Source organism: Capsicum annuum, chromosome 9, assembly GCF_002878395.1.
Source record: "Capsicum annuum cultivar UCD-10X-F1 chromosome 9, UCD10Xv1.1, whole genome shotgun sequence".
NCBI classification, from domain to species: Eukaryota; Viridiplantae; Streptophyta; class Magnoliopsida; order Solanales; family Solanaceae; genus Capsicum; species Capsicum annuum.
In genome coordinates, this window is record NC_061119.1 from 84379013 (window position 1) to 84399566 (window position 20554).

At 35.2% G+C, this 20554-nt stretch overlaps 1 pseudogene; it reads right to left on the minus strand.

The window, feature by feature from the left end:
* Positions 1 to 19669, minus strand: part of LOC107841420 — a 54691-nt pseudogene extending 35022 nt beyond the window's left edge.
* Positions 19670 to 20554: the final 885 nt, after the last annotated feature.

Sequence of the window (20554 nt, forward strand, 5' to 3'; positions counted from 1 at the left end):
TTCATACCTCCCACTCCGTGCTAAAGATTTCTCTCAGACTTAGCTCAAATTATTTCAAAGAAAATCCATAACAAAACAATTTCAGTAATATATAAATATATGTCGAGAGCCATCATGCTTCCCATCTATCAAAATCAACCACGTTGTGGATTTCTTTCACACTCAATTTTAAAACGACTCCATTAAGACCAAAAGGTCAAATCATTCAAAATATCTCAAATATTCAACATCAAAGTTCTTATAACACACTTTCTCAAAAAAATACAATTTCCAATGGGGATTCATGACTCAAATATCAAAATCATGATAAATATTATTCAAGATTCATGCTTTATATCTCCACACATGTAAATTCATCTTTTAATATCATAAACATAAGGATTTCATAATAACCATCATAAGATATGAGTTCATGCTTCAAAATCATAATAATCCAATAAAAATCATGTCTTCGTAAGGAAAATTACTTTTGGTCATAAGAACGAAAGAGAGTTCTTGTTGAAAAACCCCATATACCTTGAATGATGAACTTTAGATAGATACTCATTTTTCAGATATTAATCATGCCTTTGAATGATGGTTCTTGGAGGTCTTGAACTAGGTACTTGGAATCTTGAAAATTTACAGAATTAATGTTGAACTTTGGAGGTTCTTGAAGTTGGATGTAGGAGCTTAGGGTTTTATTTTTGAGGGAATTTGATGAAATATAGCATATAATGCTTATAATAGGCTTTAATATAGGTTTTGGATGGATTTTGGGTGAGGGGGAATGACCAAAATGACCCTAAAAAATCCAATAATTCTCGAATTTGTCCTTTGGTGGACTGTTTTGATAGTTTTAAGTAGATCAACCATAACGTTTTACTCCGATATTCAAATTAGATGAAACCAATTTCATTAGAAAGAGGACTCTCATATCTTTCCATTGATTTATAGTATCTCACCCAAATCATTGTGTACCAGGAGTTATAATCATTTAATTTGGCCTAAAATTTTTCTTTTGATAGTATGAAGTAGATCGACCATAACTTTTCGCTCCTATAGATTAATTGGATAAAACCAATTCCATTGGAAAGTTGACTCGCAGAAATTTTTATTGATATATAGTGGATCACCCAGATCATTATGTACAAGGAGTTATGATAGTTTAAAGTTGGAACAAAAATACACCAGGCCTCAGTACTTTTTTCTACACGTTTTACTGTTCACTACTATTCACAGTTCGATTGGAATGTTCATAACTCGTCGCCCGTGTGTTCGTTTTGGATGATCCACATATCATTGGACAGATTATTTGATATGATACACAATGGTGTGTTATAATCTAAGAAATTCCACACGAAAAATTTATAATTCCTTCTAGAAGATAGAACCCAACACGTTTACGCACAAAATTTCAACAAAAAATTTCCTAGGGTATTATAGATGGTAAGGATGATAAGACCATTTAGACATTAGGGCACATGATTAGGGATTGGGTTATCTATTATGAAGGTATTTGGTATACCCACTTACCTTTGATTGATTTTGCTTACAATAACAACTATTACTCAAAAATTCAGATGGCTTCGATTTAGGATCTGTATGTTAGGTGGTTTAGATCTCATATTTGTTGGTTTGAAGTTGGTAAAACTTCTTTGATAGGGCCAGTATATATATGTGAGGAGAAGGAGAAAGTTATGTTGATTTTAGAATGGCTAAAGACAACCCAAAGTTTTCAAATTTCCTTTACAAACATAAGGAGGAGAGAGCTGGAGTTCGATGTTGGTGATTTTGTGTATCTAAAAATATTTCTCATGAAAGGGGTGAAGTGATTTTGAAAGAAAGAGAATCTCAATCCCCACTATGTTGGCCCGTATAGAATTTTCAATATTTTTAAAAGGTATCATATGACTTAGAATTGCCTGTAGAGTTAGCATTAGTTCACCTAGTGCTTTATGTCTCTTTTCTAAAGAAATGCATTGGTTATCCAACATCAGTCAATCCTATAGAAAGTGTAGGCATGCAAGATAGACTCTCCTATAGAGAAGTCCCAGTTTAGATCCTTGACCATCAGATTCATACTTTAAGAAATAAAGGAGTTTCCTAAGTTAAGGTTCTATAGAGGCACCACTCTCTTGAGGGGGATACTTGGAAAGAAAAAGTAGATATGCCAATAAAGTATGCCTATCTCTTTTCTATAAATTAAGAATCAGATCGGGGTAATGGTTCCTTATATTAATTCTCTGGTTCTCTATGTCACCTATCTAACTATCTTTATGTCATAGAATACATTTATGAATTCAATTTAGTCCATGGATCATGTCTTAAAATTTAGATATTTAATCATGATTTATCTCAAAATTCTTTAGTGCATGATCTCTGTCTTCATAGTACTCCTGCTCAACTAGTTTCATTCGAAGATTAATGATCCTAAGGGGGAGATATTGTAATAGACAGAATTTTCAAGATCTAGGACCCCTCTAAAGATAGACCACTAAGTTAGCTTTCTAATATCTCAAGCCTCGCCTCAATTTGATATAATGGAAAAAGTTAGGAAAAAATTTCCTTAAGGGCCTAATGCACTATCGTGATGAAGACTCCGGTAAAAAGTCATCGCCACTCATGATGAGTCATGATGAGTTAGTCATAGTCACTCTAGTGAAGGCTTAAATTTTTGATCCTAGTGGCTACAACAAGACTTCATGACTCATAATTAGTGACTATGAGTCATAGGGGGACTCATAGCCAGACCATAAAAGACCAAACGTTCCTGCATCAGACTATAACTCCATCTTATGACTCATAATCATCCATGATAGGTCCTAAGTGGTATGCTTCAGTTAGACTAGAAAGGGCCCCCCGACCCTATACTCATTCTTACAACTCAAACGATGACTCGTAGTCAGTCCTAACGAGTTGTAGGTTGAGTCATAATGAATGGCAACCTAGTTTCCTAGATTAATTTTCAAGGGCTTTTATGTCTTTTACCCTCTCCCTCAAATGCAAAAACCATGTTGTTTGGGCATCCAATGGGGTGATATAAAACTCGCAAAGGCCAAATTCATAACATAATCAGTAATTCTATCCAAGAGAACTCAAAAAGGAGATTCCTTTTTTCCTCTAGAGAAAACTACGGGTCTTAAAACATGTCCAAGTTTTAAGAAGATTTCTTCATGGCTTCTACTTCAAGTATGTGGGATATTCATCAGTGGGTCCTTTCTACCCATTGAGTCCTAAGAAATTCTCTAAACTTTAAAGTGTAAAACTCTTTTCTCTTTTATGCAGTTCCAAGTTAACTATGAACTTTATGAATCTCCTCTCAATTGTTTTGATCAAAATACATGGAAATATATTCCCCCATGATAATTTTTTTAACATATTTTTTATAATAAAAATGTATACATGATGATCAGTCATTGAAATATAGTGTGTTATTGCTGATTTTCCCTTACCATTGATTGTTCAATATTTGTCAAGATTAGTCTGCAATAAATAGTGTTCGTCGATTATGCACACCTGATATGTATATATTCATGCATGTCACCGTTTTCAATTTAAAAGATATCCAGGCTCGTATCATCAAATTCATAACATTTTCATAATAAGCACTTGTCAATATCGTATGATGTTAAATTAATAATAATACCAGTTTCATTAAGTTAGGAGTAACACTTACAACCAAGTGAATGAAGGGATGGAGTCTCCCTCATCAGTTAGGCTTGAGGCATTAGTAGCAGTCTCTACACTCCAGACCTATAGTGCCACCATATATTCTTAGGTTTTCCCTGTCAGTAGAGGTATGACACCCTCATCCTTTGGGATATCACATTAGTTGTTCTGCGCCAACCATTGTTGGTACCCTTTGCAAGGTACTGATTCTATCAAACTGGGGTAACTAGTTAGACCACAATTTTGCTTAGATTGAGGTATATCAATTGCAGTTAGCTCCCACATTCTTAGTTTAGTATTTAGATTATACCAGTTTAGGTTTACATGACCAAGTTTCCAGTTTATCAGATATTCAATTAATTATTTTTAAACATTATTCTAGCACATGTTTTACCTTGTCTTGCATTCAATTTGCATAATCATACATTCATGTTCAATATCATTATATATATACACATATACATAAGTCCTTATCTCACATACCCATACATTCAAATTAATGATTACATACTCTCTTTTGCGCTGTATTTTCTTATTACATAGGTTTGGACGCTCAATTCTTCAATTATAGTTCATGTTCCATTAAGCAGTAGTTGTGGTGAGTACTTATCCATCGAGGACAATTTCTCTGTAGTTACCGTCAATAATTTTCATTATTTTTAGATAGAGTTAGTTGGGGGTTTACCCTATCAACTCTTTATATTAGAGGCTTTTAGATAGTAAGACTTGATTTTAGTTTTATCAGACGTTCAGATATATTGAGTATTCTTTACATATTATACTGTACTAGTTTTCCTCAGTTTAGCTTTTGCATATGATATTAATTTATTGTTATCTTCAATGCTTACAACAGGTACCAGACTATGGGTTAGCTTAAGGTCACTTATGATTCTAAGCACCGTGTTTTGATTAGGGGGTTATCTTTGGTTGTTACAATCTTGGTATCACAGTAGAAGGTTTAAAGTGTCCTAGGTTGATTGAAAGATACATTACGTAGAGAGATCATCGATGTAAAGAATACAACACTTATGAGTGAGAGGATATTAGACGCTTTAGGAAAGTTCCCCTTCTTTTAGTATTTATTCGTGTGATAGAGTATGGGCTCTATTGAATTTCCTCTTCTAACTTATCCTTTATCCATTTAAAGAAAATACCTCCTAGAAGGAATAAGAAAAGATGGAACGGGGAACAACCCGTACGACCATCTTGTTCAGAAAGACCCTCTGAGCGAACATGTGTCTCATGCCGAATTCAGGGATACTTTCACAATTTTAACCCAGTCTATTGCTGCCCAGAATATTCAGTAATTTATTGCTCTGAGCAACCCCGTAGTTAATATGACTACAACTATGATCCTAGACTTTACTCGGATAAAACTTCTAGTATTCACTTGATCCAAGTATAAAAAGGATCTACGAGAGTTTCTAGATTGTGTAAAGAAGGTGACTGATATTATGGGTAATACTCCTATTGAAAGTGCTGACTTAGCTTCTTACCAATTGGAAGAAGTAGCTCATTTATGGGTTAAGCAGTGGAAAAATGGTAGAGGCACTGATGTAGGTCCTATAGAGTGGGATACATTTGCTACTTATTTCTTAGACAGGTTCTTCTCACTCTAATTAAGAGAGGCCAAGGTAAATGATTTTATAAATCTTAAGTTGGGTAACATGAGCGTGAATAAGTATTCACTCAAGTTCACCATGTTAGCAAAGTATGATTCAACTCTGGTGGCTGATGCTAGGGTCAGATTGAGTAAGTTTGTGTTCTCCAGTAGCACCAATAGGTTTCCCTACTCAATAGGGTGTCTCTTTTAGTGCAGCGAGTGCGCAACACTAGAATAGACTCTATGCTCTTCAAAATCGATTGTATTAGGAAGATTTTCCAGATGTGGTTACTTGTACATTACAAGTCTTTCACATTTATTTTTTGCATTATTAGATCTTGGAACTGCAATGTCCTTCATCTTTCTCTATATAGCCATAAACTTTGACATTAACACAGAAAGTCTTACAGAATTCTTCTCAGCGTCTTTCATAGTTGGTAATTTTACCCTAGCTAGTTAGGTATACAAAAATTTCTCAGTCACAGTATCTCAAAAAGTCATGTTAGTTTATCTTAAAGAATTAGAGATGACCAATTTCGATGTTATACTTTGCATGGATTGTCTGAACTTTTACTATTCCTCAGTTGTTTATAGAAATATGATAATTTAGTTTCAATTCCCTAATGAGCCAATCATAGAATAGAGAGGTAGTACCTCATTCCCAATATTCTAATTTGTGTTATTCCATAAGGCGAGGAAAATAATTTCCAATGGGTATATCTATCATCTCGTAAAATTCAAGGTCTTAAGTTTTATAGTCTCGATTCTTCACTAAGTTCTAGTAGTAAATAAGTTTCTATAGGTATTCCACGAACATTTTCCTGGAGTTCCTCCCGAGAGGGAAGTTGACTTTAAAATAGATCCTCTCCGAGGTACCCAACCTATCTCAATTCCACCTTACATAATGGATTCATTTGAGCTTAAGTAATTGAAAGAAATGTTGAAAAATCTCTTTGATAATGGCTTCATTGAGCCTAGTATTTCCTCGTCGGGTGCTCCAGTATCTTCGTGCACAAGAAAGATAATTCTGTTAGAATGTGCATTGACCACCATCAGTTGAACAAAGTCATAATTAGGAATAAGTATCCTCTCCCCAAGAAGGATACTTATTCGACCAATTTTAGGGTGAAAATCATTTCTCAAAGTTAGACCTCAAATTCGTCTATCATATTCTTTGAGTTAGAGATGTGATATTTCAAAGATAGCCTTCAGAACTCATTGTGGTCATTTTGAAGTTTTAGTTATACATTTTTGATAAATGTATGCTTGTGCAAATTTTATTGACTTGATGAACAGAGTGTTCAAGAAGTACTTGGACATGTTCGTCATAGTCTTTATAGATAATATCCTCATCTATTCTCATAGTGAAGGTGATAATACAAACCATTTGTGGATAGTTTTGCAGACCCTTAAGGATCATCTGCTATTTGCTAAGTGCAGTATGTGTGAATTATAGTTTAGATCAGTCTTTTTCCTTGGTCACATCAGTTTTACTGATGGTATTCCAGTTGATCCCCAACATACCAAGGAATTAAAAAAGTGGAATAGACCCATCTCTTCCACAGATATTAGGAGTTTCTTAGGCTTAGCCGGTTACTACATAGGATTTATTGAGTGATTTTCTTATATTGCCTCTCCTATGTCTTGACTAACTAAGAAGAAAAGCATTACCTCTATGTTTTTCATGTTGATGTGTTTACTGATCACAAGAGTTTATAGTATTAATTCTTGCAGAAAGACCTAAATCTTAATTTGAGAAGTAGTCTTAAATTATTGAATGACTATGTTTTAAGTTTTGTTGTACCACCAGGTAAAGCCAATATTAGGGTCAATATCCTTAGCAGGTAGTCTATGAGAAGTGTTTGCCATGTTGAGGATGATAATGAGTTAGTTTGTGTGGCCCATCAGCTAGCTAGATTGGGTGTTTAATTAATTGATAAATCCAAAGGTAGTATTTAGGTAAAGAATTGTTCAGAATCTTTCTTGTTTTTAGATGTAAAGGAAAAGAAAGACAGATATCCTATCCTAGTTAAGCTGAAAGAAATAGTTAAACATTAGAGGGTTGAGTTTTTTTCCCAAGGGGGAGATGGTGTACTTCGTTGTTAGAGTTTGTTGTGAATTCTAAATATGATTGTTTGAGGCAACAAATATTAGCAGAAGCACATGGTTCTCAATATTCTATTCATCTAGGACCATTAAGATGTACCAAAATTTATTGGAAGTCTATTAGTGTAATAGCATGAAGAAAGAGAGTGTAGAATTTATGACAAAGTATCCGAATTGTAAGCAGGTCAAGGTTAAGCATCAACGACCTATTAGTATGCTTCAGGTGTTTAGCATTTCAACTTGGAAGAGGGAAATGTTGAATATGGATTTTATTACAAGGTTACCTCATACGTGTTATTGGCATGATTCTATTTTTTTCATTGTGGATAAAATGATCAAGTCAATCCATTTCTTGCTAGTCCATACTTTGTAATTAGCCGAGGACTATTATTTTAGATAGAGGAACATGATTTACCTCTAATTTTTAGAAGGTTTTTTAGAAGGGTCTTCGTACCCAAGTTCATCTTAACGTAATTTTTCACCCACAAACATATGGTCTGGCAGAGAGGACCAGTTAGTATTTAGAGGACATGTTGAGGAGATATGTTATATATTTCAAGTGTACTTGGGATAACCAATTACCTTTTATTGAGTTTTCATTCAATAATATTTATCACTCCAATATAATAATGGCTCTATTTGAGGCTGTCTATGGTAAGAGGTGTAGACCTATTATTGGTTGGTTTGAAGTTGGCGAAGATGCTTTACTAGGGCAAAAATCATTATATGAGGCAATGGAGAAAGTTTAGTTGATTCGAGAAAGGCTTAAAATAGCCCAAAGTGATCAAAAATTCTTTGCAGATGTGAGGAGAAGAGAGCTTGAGTTCGATGTTTGTAATTTTATGGTTATGACAAATTTTACCATGAAAGAGGTGAAGATATTTGTTATGAAAGGAAAGCTCAATCCCTGGTTTGTTGGCCCATATGGGATTCTATGACATTTTGGGAAGGTAGCTGAAACACCCCAAATTTTTGTTGGTTGAAAATTCATTGACCTTGGAGCTCACTTCCCTAACTACAACTCTTCCTATGAGTGGTAGGGTGTATTTACGGATCATAGGATCCATGCCATAAGGTGTACAGTGATTGTCTAAGTCATTGTCTCTATTATTACTTAAGGCCATTAGTTGTAAAGACTCATGATGAGTCTTTAGGTCCCAATCATATAGTTTCTATGTATTCCTAACTCATTTTATGTTGACTATGGCTGGACCCTTCAAGTAGTAGGGAATCATTAGATACATAGGGTATGAGTCGTAGGTTCAACAGTGTGTGTGCTTGGCGACAGGAATTATTTTGGAAAGACCTTTTGTTTCCCTCTATCCTCTTTACCTTTTCATAAAGAGACATGTTGTAAACAACCAAATATTAAGAATCTAAAGGATTCACCATCCTTAACTCATCATTATTCTCAAGTAATTCATGTCTCAAGTTAAACGAAGTTAATCTAGGAGAGGCTACATGTTACCATAGAAAAGGAAAGTAATGATTCTTACCGAAATGACATGTGAAATTGTTAGGTATGAAGTATGCCTTTACATATATTCAAGGACCATGAAACACCTCTTATACATTAAGAAATATCTTATACCTGAACTCCATTTACAACTGTAACATATTTTAAACTCTAAAACACAAGTATTTGAAAAGGCAAACATCTATATCTAGCCATCAGTTTTCATAACCTGTATGTGTTTAGTTAACCTATCCTCATTAATCTCCCCATTGATTCAATCTGCTTATTGCTTTGTCCCTTATATCCCAGGTCACGATGACCAGTTATGCCAATATCAGGGTGTAATTTGTCATCACAATCAAAGAAAATATTATGAAGTAAACAACATGCAAGGATGGTACTGGGGAAATTCTATTTATCATGTCTCCACATAACCTTATTAAGAATTCTCTAACCTCCCTTCAATTATAAGAAATCTTTTACAACAACTAAACTTGCAGTCACATGCACCACATTAAAATATTTCATGGGATTCGAGAGGTCATCACCTTCATAAGGTTTAATGATCCATGGATGAAAAGGGTAAATATAACATCCTAGAATGTACTCTCTAACTTTTTATCCTTCAAGCCATTTTGACATTTCCATTTAAACGATCACCATTTTCACAGATTTTGAAAGATCAAGAGCTCTTGAACAACCTTAAAGTGGTTATGCCCCAGAAAATCCTATCGCAATGTGTAATGCCCTGAGTCTGTACCCTAGACTCTACATGGTGATAATAATCTCGAAGGACCACAAGCTAACCTATGACTGGTACCTACTGCAATAACTGAACAATAATACTAAATAATATGCTGAATTAGGTGGAAACGTACCAGAAGGTTCAATCTATAAATAATTCTGAATAATACTAAATAATACTGACTGTGGTACTAAATACCAAAACTAAAAGATAAAATGAAAAACTTAATATATGTCTGAAATACTCTAGTCTAGGAAAGCCTCTAACTGTCTGAACTTTGGAGATGATGGGACAAGTTCCTATCTAACTCTGTCTACTGACATACACTAAAATAGTATAAATAGTAATCATGTCCTTGAACTAAGAGGACTCACCACTACGCTGAATGTTGAAAGTCTGGTCTATTGAGGTGTTCTGGAGCTTGTCGATTAGAACCTATGATATAAGACTTCATAGCACAAAAAGTATGCGTCAACACTTTGAATGCACGGGTATGCTCAGAGAGGTAGAATAAAATGCATGGGTTCATATGCATGAACAATAATAACAGAATAACATGAGTATGATTAAGTAAGAGTAGATGTATGAATACATAGATTGTAACTGAGATTGTGATAACATCGAACACTAAGTTTGAATACTAATCAACTGATTTACTGGATAACTTATAAATGGGTGACTTTATCTGACATTCTCAAATTTTTGGGAACTATAATGAGTTTCGTACTGATCTAAGTAACTATGTCTAGTAGTCATAAATCTGTAGAATTGGACTGAGTTTTATTCTGAGAATGAGGCTGAAATTAAGACTGTGGGAGGCAATAATCTAACTGGCATGCCCCTTCTCTAACTGATTTAGGTTCTAACCTATAACCTTAGTTGGAAGGGTATCATACCATGCCATGGGTAAGGACAAGCTGTGAGTTAACCCTCTCTGATAGGAAGCTGTTTTGTCAACCCTCGCTAGCAAGATAACTCACTTGAGAAGTCTCAACCATCACAATGTTTGGCAGGAAGATATATCAACCTATGTTGGCTACATAGTTCTGTAATGTAGGGATTGCTACTAAGGGTCAAACCTTATCTAACAGGAATGCCTCCATCCTTTGGTTAAGTCGGTGTTGAATCCTTCTTTCGACTGAAAAGACACTGACTAATTTCTAGTCTGTACTAGGCTGGACTGAATGGTTACTGAGATTACTGTTTAGCTGAACTGAACTGAGTTTACTGAGTTTCATTGACTGACAGAATACTACTGAATTCTGCTAACTGATAGAGTTTATTAAGGTCTGAATAGAATATTGAGCTAGAATGAAATATTACCAACTCTACTAAGTTTTCATGAGTTCTATAACTGAATGAGAGTACTACTGATTGTGACGTGACTGATACTATTCTATGACTGACCATGGCTCTAGGTAATCAGCTATATTATTGGATATAAGTACCCCCAGGAATCGTAGCATAAATTAAGAAGCAAGGCATAAATAAGAAACATGTGAACTATAAACTTGGTCATCATTTATTCTTTCGGGCATTTTAACAAACCCTTGCATGATTTCATTCTCTTAATAGTTCACATAAACAATTTATCAAACACTGGAAGGCATAGAACATGCGCATAACACTAATCAACATGTGAGAACATAATTCAATCGTCAAATTCACAATATGAATTCTTCAACATGATCTCACATGGTAAGACATATAAATCAATAAACTTCACATAAAAATTAGCGTAACTCATGGATTTGATACTCAAATAATCATTATAAACATGAATGTTATGAAACCCATCATGGTATTCATGAAATTCGTATACTTAAAGTTTAAAAACTTATTCTTGAACTCCAAAGGTAGAAGAGGCCCTTGGATGAACACTCCACATACCTTTGTTGAAAATTTTCTGAAAGTTTATGGTTGAATCTTGAGTTCTTGATTTGAAATTTAAATACCTAGGGTTTTATTCTTGAGCTAATTGGAGAATGAAAGAGTATATTTGCTCTCCCAAGGGTTTAATTTCGTGTTTTGGGGGCTGAAGGACATGGGAAAAAGACCTAAATACCCCCAAGAACATGGTTTTTTAATGGCTAAAAATAGGGATACCAACACACAGGTCAACGCAACGCATCGATGGCATCGATGTGATAGCTAATGTGTTGTGCCATGTTGGCCTCGATTCACTGGGATTGGGTGCTGGTAGTTGGGGAAAATATTAATCAATTAGATAGTCGATGCGGTGGGCCAAGATCGCATTGGTCCACTTTTTTTTTATATCAAAGGAGCTTTAAACAAAATCCAAAAAATCTAAAACTTATTCAGGAACTCCTATAGACATTTTTGATCATGAATCAACCTAAACATCAGTATTTAATGGTCGTAAAGTTCATGAAATAAGATTGCCAATCTTCATAAGCTAAAATGACACTAAGTCTGAGTACTTAGCTAAAATATTCTAAGTACGGGACCCCTTGACAATCCTAAAGGACGGAATTAAGCTTGGGATTTTGAGGGGCCCTACACTATCTACCCCTTGGGAACATTCATCCTCGAATGAACATCTGGAACATGACTATATGACTGATATTACTGGTATTATTAATTATCATACTGAACATGTATATCTAAGGCAGGAGTATAGCTGAACATGATTCATGAATGCATAATTGGGATTACTGATAAAATGAGTCTACATATTGAACATGCACATCTGATGCATAGATACATAACTGAACTATCTCATGAACGTATAACTGAACATGCAATGGTAACTAATATAAAGTTTATAACTGAAATCTGAACATAAAACTGATTAAGCTTAAAGAAACTACTACCTTGTGCTAAGTCTGGATTAGTGGAGAATAGATGAGGATACTTGATTTGCATATCTTCTTTTGCTTCCCAAGTAGCTCCCTCAACGGACTGATTCCTCCAATGATGTTTGACTAGAGGAACTTCTTGGTTGCTCTATCTGCAAATCTGTTAGTCAAGGATTTTGACTGGGATCTCTTTATAAGAGTGGTTGTTTTGAATATCTATGCCCTCAATAAGGAATATGACTGATGGGTCACCTATTCATTTCTTTAGCAAGGAGAATGAAACATTGGATGAACTGAAGATAAATCTAAGGTAGCTTAAACTTGTAAGCTACCTTTCTAAAATGACTAAGACTTTGGTAAGGACTGACATATCAGGGACTGTGTTTCCTTTTCTTGACAAAATAATTTACTCCTTTCATAGGAGAGATCTTCAAGTACACGTAGTCACCAATCTCAAACTCGAGATCCTTCCCACGTATATCTGTGTACAATTTCTATCAGCTCACAACATATCTTCTAAGGTCTAAATGATCATTTCTACTTGACCATCTGTCTGATGATGAAAGGTTGTACTAAGATGAATTCGGGTACTAAGACCCTTTTGGAATGATTTCTAGAAATAAGAGGTAAACTGGGTAAATCTATCTGAGATAATAGAAAATAGAACACCATGCAATCTAACGAACTCCCTAATATAAAGTTTGGTGAAATCATTAGCCAAATAACAGGCATGAACTGGAAGGAAATAAGCTGATTTGGTCATACTGTCTGCAATGACCCAAACTTAATCACGTTGATGAAGAGTATGAGGCAAGCCCTTCACAAAGTCCATGTTCACTTTTTCCTATTTCTAGGTGGGAATACTGAACTCCTGCATGGACCCACTAGGCTTCTGATGCTCAATTTTTACCTGCTGACATGTTGAGCACTTAGTCATAAACTCGGCAATGTCTCTTTTCATCCCGCTCCACTAATAGCTCTCCCGAAAATTATGGTTCTTCTTTATGGCCCCTGGATGAATAGAGTAACATGGACCATGCACTTCTTCAAAAAATTATTGCATCAAGTCATCTAGACCTTGCATATACAGACGACCTTTACAACGCAAGACACCATCTCCCCCTTAGGAGAAAACCTTTACTCTCTAATTTTTGACTAGTTCCTCAACAAGACTAGACTGGGATCCCTATCCTACTTTTCTTTTACTTCTGAAACTAGGGATGATTCTGAGCTACTCTGCACCCACACACTACCTTCTACTTAATCGACTATGCGAACACCTAGTCGATCTAGCTGATTAACTTCCTGGGCTAACTTCTTCTTACTGTCCTCAACATAGGTAATACTACCCATAAACACTCTACTAAGAGCGTCAGCCACTACATTGGCCTTGCCCGAATGATACAGAATACTAATGTCATAGTCTTTCAATAATTCCAACCACCTTCTCTGGCAGAGGTTGAGGTCTTTTAGAGAAAACACATACTGTAGGTTCTTATGATCAGTGAACACATCAATTTACACACCATACAAGTAATGCCTCCAAATCTTTAAGGCAAAAACTACTCTGCTAACTCAAGATCATGAGTAGGATAGTTCTAATCATGGGGCTTAAGCTGTCTAGAGGCATAGTATATGACCTTACCTCTATGCATAAATACATAACCCAATCTGACTCTGGAAGCATCACATTACATAACAAAACCATCGAAACCTTCTCGCAGGGTCAACACTAGAGCTGTGGTGAGTCAAGACTTAAAATCTTGAAAACTCTTCTCAAAAGAATATGACCACTGGAACTTGACTTTCCTTTGGGTCAATATAGACATAGGGGATGCAATAGAAAAAAACATCTCAACAAACCATCGATATTAGGTAGCCAAACCCAAGAAACTCTTGATATTTGACAGAGAGATGGGACAGGGGAAGTTCCTCTCTACTTTAGTCTTTTGGGGATTAACTATAATGCCATCATCAAAAATTATATGGAAAAGGAATGCTACTGACCTTAGCTAAAATTTGCACTTACTGAATTTGGCAAATAGCTGATGGTTTTCGAGAGTCTACAATACTGTTCTAAGATGGTCTGCATGATTGTGTTTACTACGAGAGTAAACAATAATGTCATCAATGAAGACTATGACAAACATTTCTAAGTACTAGTTGAACACATGGTTCATCAAGTCTGTGAAGGCTGCTAGGGCATTAGTAAGACAAAAGGACATGACTAAAAATTTGATGTGATCATACCAAGTTTAGAAGCTATTTTTCTGATGTCACTTTCCTTGACTCTAAGCTGATGATAGCATGATCTTAGGTCTATCTTAGAGAAATAACTTGCACCCTACAGTTGTTCAAATAAGTCATCGATTTTAGGGAGTAGATACTTATTCTTGACCGTAACTTTATTCAACTAGCGGTAATCTATGCACATTTTGAGAGAACCATCTTTCTTACATACGAATAACACTGGTGCGCCTTACAGAGACACATTAGGACTGATGAATCACTTATTTAAGAGATCCTGTAACTATTCCTTTAATTCTTTGAGTTTTTCTTGAGCAATTTTGTATTGTGCGATAGATATGGCCTGAATATCTGGGAGAAGATTGATTCCAAAATTAACTTCCCTTTCGGAAGGAACTCTGGGAAAATCTTTGGGAAGCATATCTGGGAATTTACATAAAATTGATACTGATTCAAGAGTTGGGGTTCCTAAACTAGAGTCCTGGACTCGAATAAGTTGGTAGACACATTCCTTAGATATCATCTTTCTAGATTGAAGGTAAGAAATAAAATAACCCCTAAGTGCTGAAGTACTACCCTTCTTCTCTAGGATGGGTTTATTCAGAAACTGAAATTGGACAATTATATTTATGCATTCAACTGAGGCATAGTAGGAAAGAAGCCAATCTATGATGAGAATAACGTCAAAATCAATGATCTCTAATTTAACTAAATCTGCTGAAGTAAATTTCAGAGATATCATAACCGGACAGTTCCTGTATACCCACTGAGCTGTGACAGATTTACCTACTAGGTTTGAAACTAAAAAGGCTCTACTAGAATTTTGAGACTGACTCCAAAATTAACTGTTATATATTGAGTAACAAAAGATAAAGAAGCTCCTATATCTAGCAATGCATAAATATACAAATAGAAAACTTGTAACGTACCAGTAACCACATTAGGAAAACTTTCCTGATCCTATCGTGACTGAAGAGCATAGAGTCTGTTTGGCCACTGCCTGTTGGTGGAAATGGAAGAGGCATCCTGCTAATTTTAGTGATTGGACTGAGCTGGGGGATGGTTATACTTACTTTGCCAACTTACCTGAGGAAACTAGCTTACTTTGTGTCCTGGCTTACCACATCTGAACCATATATTGCTGCCAGTTTTGCAGATACCCTGGTGGTTTTTGCCGCACTTCTAGCAAGGGGGATTGGTTTGGGTACTTCTAACAGTACTGTAGGGATTAGGGCCTGATGCCCAATCTCAGTTTCCATCTATGAATTTTGGCACTAGAGCGCTGGCTGAGGAAGGAGCTGGAACTGAGGATTTTTGGTAGAATTGAGAAAGATTCCCACCCTCTTACTTAGGCTGAGCAAAATTAAAGTTGTCTATTCTCTCTCTCTTATTCTTTCTCTCTTTCTTTTTATTCTTGGCCTTCTTTATTTGATGAGCATGGACCATGATCCTGACTATGTCTATCTCCTTAATAAGTATTGTGGTCCTAAACTCTTTGACCATACTGCTAGATACTCCGGACTTTAACTTACTCATCTTCACTCTGCTATCTGCTATAACATGCAGGGCATACCTAGATAACTGAGCTAACTTGACAAAATAATCTTGCACTATCATACTGCCCTACTTCAAGTTTATAAACTCCAAAATCTTTACTTTCCTCAACTCCAACGGGAAGAACCTATCCAGAAAAGGAACTGCAAACTCCTTCGATTCTAGGGACCCTGTATTTATAGCCTTCTACTATTTGAACAATGAGTGATCCACATCCTGTAATTGATATGCGGCCAACTCAGCACTTACAATAACAGTCACCCACATGATTTTAGTAACCTTCTGCACCTAATCAAGAAATTCTTGAGGGTCCTCATCTGACTTAGACCTTGTGAATGATAGAGGGTTCATTCTGGTGAGGTCTCGAATCCTGGCAGTAGAAGTATTGGACATTAGGTTGGTCAGAACCGTACTTAGACGTTTATTCTAGGCTACCAATTAATGAGCTAGGTTGGTAAAGGCTGCTCTGAACTCTTTGTTGGAGACATGCTCACCCAATCGATCTGGATGGATAGGCAGAGGGGCTGACTGATCTGCCGTTCATCATCCTTGAGTCCTATTTGGAGGCATATTTTATAAATGGAAGAGAATCTAGGATTAGAAAAAGAGTGTAACTAGAGCTCATGCTCACTCGCACAATATAAATACTGAAAGAAAGGAAACTGTTTCTAAAATATCTCATAGCATCCTGTCCATAAGTGTGGCGTGCAACACACCCCTTGCACAAGACACTACTAGATGTGGCTTCAGGACATCTTAGGAATCTCTTGAACCTTAGGCTCTAATACGAAGTTTGTAACTCCCCGAGTCTGTCCCCTGGATACTACCCGATGCTCATAATCTCAAAGGATCACAAGCTAACCCATGACCTGAACCAATTGAAATAACTGAACAATGATACTGAATAATATACAGAATTAGGCAAAAACATGCCATAAGGTTGAATCTATAAATAATAATGAATAATACTAAATACGATATTAAATATAAAAATTGAAAGAAAAAACTAAAATCTAAATATCTGTCTGAAATACTTTAGTCTAGGAAAGCTTCTAACTCTCTAAACTGTGGAGATGATGGGACAAGTCCCCAACTAACTCTGTGTACTGACATAAACTAAAATACTGTAAATAGTAATCATGTCCTCACACTAAGAGGACTCACCATTATTCTGAATGCTAAAAGTCTAGTCTACTGAGGTTGATTTGGAGCTTGTGAATTGAAACTTAAAATATAAGAAATCATAGCACAAAAAGCATGCATCAATACTTTGAATGGACTGGTATGCTCAGTGAGGTAGGCTGAAATGCATGGGTTCATATGCATGTAAAATAATAACTGAATAACATGAGTATGACTGAGTAAGATTACATACATGAATACATAAACTACAACTGAGATCGTGATAACATCGAACACTGAGTCAGAATCCTGATAAACAATTTTACTGGATAACTGATACTGTATAACTAATAACTGGGTGACTATATCTGACAGTCTCAAATTGTGGGTCACTATAATGAGTTTCGTATTGAGCTTACCCACTATTTGTTATAGTCTTAAATATGTCGAACTAGACTGAGTTCTACTTTGAGACTGAGATTGAAACTAAGACTGTGGGAGGTAACCATCTAACCAATATGCCCCTTCTCTAACTTATTTGGGGCCCAACCTGTAACCCCAGTTGGAAGGGTTTCAATACTGTTCCACAGGTAAGTACAAGCTGTGAGATAACCCTCTCAGAGAGAAAGTTCTTTTGTCAACCCTCACTGGCAGGATAACTCGGTAGAGAAGTATCAACCCTCATAATGTCTGGCAGGAAGATATCTCTACCCATATTGGATATGTAGTTCTGTAATGCAGAGATTGCTACTAAGGGTCAAACCCTCAGCTAATGGGAATGCCCCCATCCTGGGTTAACTCAATGCTGAATCCTACTCTCAACTGAATGGACACTAAAATGATTTCTAGTATGTACTATGCTGGACTAAACGGTTACTAAGATTACTATTTAGCTGAACTAAACTAAGTTGACTGAGTTTCGTTGACTTAAGGAATACTACTGAATTTTGTTAACTGATAGAGTTTACTGAGGACTGAACTGAATACTGAGTTAGACTGAAATATTACTGACTCTATTGAGTTTTCGGAGTTCTATAACTGACTAAGAGTACTACTGATCATGACATGACTGATACTATTCTATGACTCACCATGGCTCTAGGTAATCAGCTAAATTATCGGGTACAAGTATCCCCAGGACTCGATAGCATAAATTAAGAGGCATGGCATAAACATGAAATATGTAAACTATAAACTTGATCATCATTTATTCATTTGGGTATGTTAACAAACACTTGCATGATTTCATTCTCATAATAGTTCACATGAACAATTTATCAAATACTTGGAAGGCATAGAACATTCGCATAACACAAATGAACATCTTAGCACATAATTCAATTATCAAATTCAAAATTTGAAGGCTTTAACATGATCTCACATGGGAAGACATATAAATCAATAATTTCCATATGAAACTTTGCATAACTCATGGATTTGGTACTCAAATAATCATTATAAACATGAATATTATCAAACTCGTCATGGTATTCATGAAATTCATATAGTTGAAGTTTAAAAACTAATTTTAGAACTCCAAGGGTAGATGAGACCCTTCGATAAACACTTTACATACCATTGTTGAAGAATTTCTGAAAGTTTATGGTTGGATCTTAAGTTCTTGATTTGAAATTTGAACACCTAAGGTTTTGTTCTTGAGCTAATTGGGGAATGAATGAGTATATTTTCTCTCTAAAAGGCTTAATTTTATGCTCTAGGGGATGAAGGATGTGGGAAAAAAAACCTAAATACCCCTAAGAATGCGATCTTTTGATGACTAAAAACTTGGCTATCAATACATAGGTCGAGGCAGTGCGTCGATGGCATCAATGTGATACCCAATGCATTGCACCTTGTTCACATTGATTCACTGGAATTTGACACTAATAGCTGGAAAAAATATAAATCAATGCGATAGTCATTGAGGCGTGCCAAGATCGTGCTGATCCATAGTTTTGGGATTCCAAAGGAGATTCAAACGAAGTTCAAAAAATTTGAAACTTGTCAGCGAACACCTACAGACATTTCTGAGCATAAATCAACCTAAACATCAATATTTAATGGATGTAAAGGTTGAAAAATTAGATTGCCAACATTCGTAGGCTAAAATGACACTAAGTCTGAGTACTTAGCTAAAATATTTTAAGTGTAAAACCCCTTGGAAAGCCTAAAGGACTGAATTAAGCTTACGATTTTATGGAGTCTTACACAATATCTAAGAAATGCATCTCATTGTCTATGATATCTTTTAAAAGCATACTCTAATTGTTTTCCTTATCACATAAATCAACTGATGTTTCAATAATAGGAAGGGTCATTATGATGTGTGTTGTATCAATTGCTCCATAACAGTTAGGCAAAGTAAAATTTTATTATCTCTATCTTATAAGGTTCTATTCAAAGTATTTTCACATATCCTTTCCACCTACAAAGAGGGAAAAGCCAACTTTCCCAAATGGATGTCAATTCACTGAAAAAATATACTATGTAAATAGGTCCCCTATGTCAATTTATTAGTCTTACTCTCCATTTTAGTAAGTTCCAAATTGAATGTCACTTTTCTTTGTTTTGGCAACTCTTTAATTTCAACTTTCCACATTACATATGTAAAATAAAAAAATTGCAAAGTCTTTCCTTACTTTCATAACCTCTGGGTCAAGTCAAAACCATAAAACAAATTAAAACGGATGTTGAACCCCCTTGAATTCTTCATGCATTCTTTTTAAGAAAAGACTATATGTATATTATTATTCTAGTAAAAAATCTTAGCTCCAACCATGAATATTTGGCTCAATGCTTCAATATTAACATTTACCAACATCCCAATTGAGTTCTAACTAAAGTCTTATATAACTATAGTTAATTCTTGAAGAGTGTTGCAACTCAATGAACAAAAAATAAAATTCAATTTGTAAAATAAATCTAAAATGTAGTAAAAGAATGGAGATTTGGGGAGAAAGAAGTAAAAGGGGACTTGGGTAGAGTATAATTTCAATATTGTACCAACAACATTGATACTTGAATATCTAAACTTAATTACATATCATTATAAGATTCATTATGTTTGAATCCAATGTATGTTATGCTTTATTTAAATTTAGAAAAGATCTTAGAAGTCATAAGAAAATATTCAAATAAAAGACTAAAAGTACCCATAATAATCTCCATATTTAAACAAAAATTATACCAATTTCTCAAAAATGATAACTTGTAACACAAAAAATCAATTCTATCATACATCGATAAGGAAA